Source organism: Pinus tabuliformis, chromosome 5_1 (assembly GCF_031772625.1).
Source record: "Pinus tabuliformis cultivar Carrire ecotype Pingquan chromosome 5_1, CPIR1, whole genome shotgun sequence".
Lineage (NCBI taxonomy): Eukaryota > Viridiplantae > Streptophyta > Pinopsida > Pinales > Pinaceae > Pinus > Pinus tabuliformis.
In genome coordinates, this window is record NC_142305.1 from 405,647,586 (window position 1) to 405,654,309 (window position 6,724).

General features: G+C 36.0%; 1 pseudogene; it reads right to left on the reverse strand.

The window, feature by feature from the left end:
• Positions 1 to 5,956: 5,956 nt before the first annotated feature.
• On the reverse strand, positions 5,957 to 6,394 carry LOC149165204 (uncharacterized; annotated as a pseudogene).
• Positions 6,395 to 6,724: the final 330 nt, after the last annotated feature.

A 6,724-nucleotide genomic window follows, 5' to 3' on the forward strand; every position in this document is an offset into this window, starting at 1 on the left:
TGTGACAAGGTTATATTTATCCAAAGTTCAAGAATGTTGTACATTGTGACAAATTATTTATATCCAAAGGTTTTGTATGTAGTGACAACTTATTTCTATCCAAAGGTTTTTTTTTTTTAGCACTAATGCTAGATGCCATCGATTTCACATGTTATTTTACGACAGTCCTACTCCTCCGCGTGTAGTACCTATTATTGGACATGTTACTTATTTATAGTTCTCTGGTTGTAGCTATTTTTCTATTTTTTGTGTATTACTGAGAGTGCCTTACTGAGATGGGCTAACATACCTATCGGTAAAGAAGACGGAAGCAAACAAAAGCAGGTACAGGAGACAAAAACAAGGAACACTATTGCTGAGGTTCATGAACGTTCGCTCAGTTCCAGGTGCGTTTCAAAAAACCAAATACAATTTCACCCGCTTGCTTTCTGCATTTCAGCAATTCTTTTCTGCAAGTTCAATACACTGAGGTAGTGGTTAATACTTATTATGAGGTAGTATATTACAAAGTCTTTTTATTTGTTACAATGGTTTTCTATTTTTCTAAAACTTGAGCAATGAATGATCTTGGATTTGAGTCTTTTGAGAGAAGTCTCCAAGGTGGTTATTGTTGTATTTGGGTTGGTGAGAACGAAGCATCAGTACTATCTTTATGTGATTATATCATCGGGTTCCTTGCTTGGCAGATTGGGTGACCTGGTTTTCTTACTAAGCTTGCTAGCTAGAGGTAGGTCTGTTGTGTCGGGGCATTTTCAAGAAGCTACGTGGAAGAAATATAACTCTCCTTCCTATACATTACTTGTAGAAGACATGTGCTCAAAGGAAGGAACATTTTTTCCTTCATTAACATGACACAAAATAGTTTGATACTTCCATAACTCTCCTCAGGCAAATTCAGGAGCTCCACCGAGACTGGAAATGGCGTTGGAGTTACAACAGATCGTGCAGGTTGACGTCCAGTCTGGTAACAAGTAAAATAGGGCAGAGCGGGTGGAAACATATTATTGCTCTGTAGAAATCATGGAATAGAGAAAGAAAAGGTATGAAACTATTCCTTGAAGGGCAACATGGTGGCATCCCACTATATTTTCACACATAAACCTAATAAAATCACGCAGCCGTGTCTTGGAATCCAATATATAGAAATTCAAGGTGTAAATACCTCTGCAGGGCTCTCGTTGTAGAGATATGAATTAACATGGTCAAGAACCAGTGAAGTAGTTGTGGGTAGCTCTGAATCTACTCTCATATCTAGTACTACGACACCATTTTCCATGAGGCTAGGGAAAGTCTACACATACCAAAAAAATCATACTGTAATCAAGTGATCTGCATAATAATTGCATCAATCCTTTTTAGTAAATACAAGTATTAGGTTTAAAAGAAAGAAAAGTCTGCATCATACCTTTGGATGGGAAGAGCTAAGGAAGCTTTGGTTATTTCGAGAAGTAAATGCAGCTATGAATATTTCCTTGGAGATCTTGGTTGGATACATCTCCATCACATATGATAATGGACATTCGGCCAAGATATGACCTACAAGAGTACCTGCCACACATTTTATCAAAGACTTTAGTGCCCCTCAAAGGCCATGGTAAAAGAAAGAACAACAGGAACAACCCATGATGAAAATCAGTACTTTTCAAAGACCAGTTTTCGTATAATAGAAGGTTTCAAGTATTCTTTCAATTCAATGAACCAGGTCCGCAGATTTCTTGTCAAAGGTTTTCGATCCAATTTCTTGTCAAAGGTTTTCGATCCAAAACCTTAGTTAAGTACCAACCGTTTTATCCATGAAATTACCAACCCTTTTAGTGCTGTAATTATCTAAAACTTATGTTCACATTTAGGTTTAGGGCTAGTGGCCCAGGCCTTAAAGCCCGACACCTTGCTTTTTAACTTCCCATGGTGTAAGAAAGACAAATCCCCACAGCGAAAAATACTCATTAACATCAATGGTTCCTCTTGGGGAGAGAAAAGCATGGAACTGAAGGAACAAAATGGGATTACTCGCTTAGCGATTCGCTCTGCCCTCTATCAGGGAAGCTGGGGCTGAATCTATATTTGCCTTTGTTGGTGGGGCATCCACAATCAAATGCAAGAGCATAATATCTAGTATAGCCAGTTGCTACAGTGATCAAGTGAAAGTAACTCACTCCTCCTCAGTTGCATGCACTCTAGCTTATCTTTCATAGGGGGTTCGATTCATTATGATAGAATAATTCCAGATCCTATCTAACTTCTTGTATAACCTACTTGCTATAGAAAGAATATGCAAAGCGAAAAACATATTCCAAGTTGAAGGTAGCATAGTACCTCACAATCGTTTATGTAGTCTGTACTCGTTGTGATAGCAATCATCGTTTATGTCATCGTGTGAAAGTAGTCATCGTTTATGCCACCGCAACGTTACTATACACCTTCCTCTATGAAGGTTTGACAACCCCAGCATATACTACTGTGTAATTGTTCTTGCTAAGCATAAAATGTTCCTTAATTAAAGTTACATCACCATGGACTACACAGTTGGAGTTGGCTGACAAAATATACAAGGACATATTTGGCTTGACGATTTCAGATTGCACACTTGGAGCTGTTCAGGATAACATCCAATGACATATCTCACGTGTCGATTTCCTTGGTTGTCGTGGGCATGCAAAGTGTAATCCATGCACGAAGGTGCGTTCTGTTTCTTTTAATGGGCATGCACATGTACTGTGGTGGTTTTCATATTGACACATTCGAGGCTATAATTTCACTTTATAATATTTTAACCTGTGATAGAGGTGCAACTGATGTAATAAATGGCATGTTTGATTCCATTTCAATTCTTAGGAAGGAACGTTAGCCCTACCAAATGGCTAGGCAAGGACGCTGGCACGATCAAATGGTTAGCAAGGAACCAGTACTGGGGGTGCCCCATTTATCTTATTTATTATACACTATCTCTCATTGCACTCCATTAGTCGAGGAGTCATGGTTTATATAGTCAAAACTTAATGAGAGTGACATTTTTTACCCCTCTCAACATTCACCTCAACATTAACGTTATGTTTGTTTTGATAGGTTAATTAAAATTTGATTCAAGATAAATGTAAACTCTTTTTTGTTTCCCTTTCGATATATAACATGTTGCAACTACCTTATGGTACACTAGAGAAAGGATATATCTATAAATATTTTTATAGAACTAATAATTCTTATCAAAGTTTTAGTGCTCGTTGAAATGCCTTCAAATATCCTCCGAGGACATGGTAGAATCCACCATTCAAAAGTTCCCACGCCAAACTCATGTGCAAGGAAACAATGGAGGACATGGTAGAATCCACACTTCAAAAGTTCCCACGCCAAACTCATGTGCAAGGAAACAATGGTCATTGTGAGACGTGACGTAAAGAACGAGGCCTATGAAGGAAGAAGTGAAAAACGTGTAAGCGAGATTAAGAGATTCAATTATATCAACATATGCAACAACGCCATTGAAAGGTTTCATTATACTTAATTTGTGATCATCTAACATTGCTTAGGAATTATATTTCTCACCGTTGTGGAGAACCAAATATAATAATATTCGTGGAAGGACTTAGAATGTAACTCAAGATATAAACATTCTCAAAATAATTTCCATATATAAGGTTTCAAAACATGGTTTTTAACCCATTTGGTATAGATTTAGATTATTCCATCTATAAAGTTGTGTTGCTAAGCTATGCATACTTAATGTTTTCTTATATAGCTAAGCTATGCATACTTAATGTTTTCTTATATAGCTAAGCTATGCATACTTTCATGTTAAATGGTGTTTGGCGGGGAGTGTGAATGTAACTTCCACTAATTTGTGCCTTGCAATGCTATCCATTGCAAACGACCATTTAAGAACTTATTTCTCTCAAAGGCTGCTTTCCTGAGTTGCAATGTTATCCATTGCAAACGACCATTTAAGAACTTATTTCTCTTAAAGGCTGCTTTCCTAAGGATTGTCAAACGTGAAAGTGGCATCGTTCCTTCATTGATTCGTAAAAATTGACGGGAAATCCCCCTCTTTGTTTTTCCATGCTCGTTATTAAACAAAAGTTTTTTATTATTTTCTTCACATATTCAGACACTAGTAACCGCATTGTGAAGCGCTAGGGCTTGTTTCAACTAACCAGCAACCCATTATTTACAATTTTAGATCTATGGGTTAGGGCTTAGTTTCAACTAACAAGCAACCCACTATTTACAATTTTAGATCTATTGGCTAGGGCTTAGTTTCAACTAACAAATAGTTCATTGTTCACAATTTCAAATATAGGGAGAAAACCATAATGGAATTTTAATTGAATTTATATATGAATTTAAGATTATTTATAATTAAAATAACCAAAAGTGGTTTTCTTACTTATATTTGAACAAAAAAATCTAGGAATAGTTGAAGATTTAGGTTGGGCAAACTTTAGAGAAGAAAATTATTGACCAAAAAACAATTGAAATTAGTAGCTTGAGAAAATGTAGTTCAACAACTTACCAATTTTTTTAGATAATTACAACGCCTAAATCTTTGAAAAAACCGTAAATTAATTAGAATTACAATAACATCACATTAGATTACAATATCTCTTCTATATCTATCCACACAAACATTAAATAGTACTTTATTATTATTATATTAAACATAAATTAGAATAATATTTATGCATGCTTCCAAATAAACCACCATAGATCTATTTTTACTCTCGATGTACCAAGCCCGGCGAGGGATCAAATCTTATCTTTTTTCACTTTATGCTAGTTGGCATATTAAAATATTTGATCCGTCTCCAGGCTTAGTAGATCTAGATTAAAGATGGATCTATGATGGTTTAATTTCCCCCTTTATATAGTCTACATTCCATGTGAATACTATGGGTCAATACCATTGGTTCTCTATACCATGTGTCATCTTTCTTTTTACTAATATTAATATTAGGGTTAAGAATGTTTTTTTGCATAGTATTAATAATAATTTGACGCATGGTATTTGGCCCATATGCTTTACCTAAATAAAACCTTTTTTTAGTATTCGTAAATATAAAGTGAGATCTACCCCATACTAGGTAAGTGAGATCTACCTCATACTAAATATCTACCAATTCACTATATGCAAAATAATTATAACAAATATATAATAATTGTTACATGCAAAGTAATTACAACAAAAAAAATCACCTCACGACAAACTAATTACCTATACTAATAACATATTTCTATCAATGTACTAACAATGTTACATTACTTATCACTCTCACATCCCATCGCCTATGTAAAATTGACTACATTTTTTCGTTTATTAAGCCAAAATAACTAGAAATTTTGTGTCATAAAAATTCCCGAACCATAGTATAATACTAAAATTTGCAAAAACTACTAAAATGCCTAAGGAAATGTGTATACTAAACATAGTGTTTGTATTAGAATAGAGCATAAATAACACAACAGATTTATACTCAAAGACTTACACGGCAATAGCGAGAATAATTCACAGAGAAACAACAACATTACATAATAAAAAACAATGGAATAGATAAAACAATTACTGGATAAAAGAGATCACTTTGCATTACATAATAGACTTGGGCCTTGGCTTGCTTCCCTTGGCCAGAGAAATTACAAATTTATAGAGACAGAAGAAGGATCTAAAATCCTATGTGTGACTCAGAAACCACTGGCAGTGTAGCAGGATCTAGAATCCTGCATGTGATTCTAGAAACTAATGGTGGCATAGAAAAATCTAGAATCCTCGAGATCTAAAAGGATCTGATCTAAAATCCTCGGTGAATTTGGTGATTTGGCTTCACACTTAAAAGTTTGCAGCTAATCTAAACCTAATAACATGCTATCAAATTTATGTTCAAACGAACCAAACCAAATTGCAGAAAGCAAGATACTCTGTCATTGCAGAGTGATTTAACGATTAGTTTTCAGAGTGATTTAACCATTAATTTTCATTCGGAATGTTGAAAAGCTCACGCATCTGTTCAGCGGTTTTCCCTTTCAACATATCGGCAATAGTTTGACACATCAAGTCCAAAAGATTTGTGACCACCAGGTAGTGGGCAGCCTTTGTAACTTCAAACAGTATGGCGCGATCTTCTACAAGAGCTTTCACGAACTCCTCATCCCACGTTTTGACGGCATCAAGCGATACAGTGGGGGCATCAAGAACATGGTATCTGCAATATTGAATAATGCGACGCAGAATCTTGGCAGAAACGAGAGGCAGAGGAATGGTAATGTTGGTGCCCAAGTCCCCCATCATTCTCTTTATGATCCCTGAAGTCGATGCCACCTCTGTTTCCACCTCAAATATTTTGCCATCGCAGCTCTGCAATTTCACAATATCATTGTTATTATTATTGCATACTTCCTCGGCCATCGGCGTGGTTGATTGATCCATGATCTGAGCAACTGGACAGATAGGCACGATGAAGTGAAAAAGATTGGATTGCTCTGAGATGCGATGAAGTGAAAAAGATTGAATGATAGTAGCGAGATTTTGTTACAATATTTATATAGAGAGAGGAATTCATATGAATGGAAAAAGTAACGATCACGGCTGGTACTCTTCCATATTTGCGGCCGACACAGGTGGCTGCCATGTAACGGCGGTTATTTAGGACCCTTGGGTTACTATGAGATCAATCGGTTAGGACCGCAGCTAATTTTTGGTTGCTGCGGTGGTTTGTTCCCATAGTTCCGAGGGAGG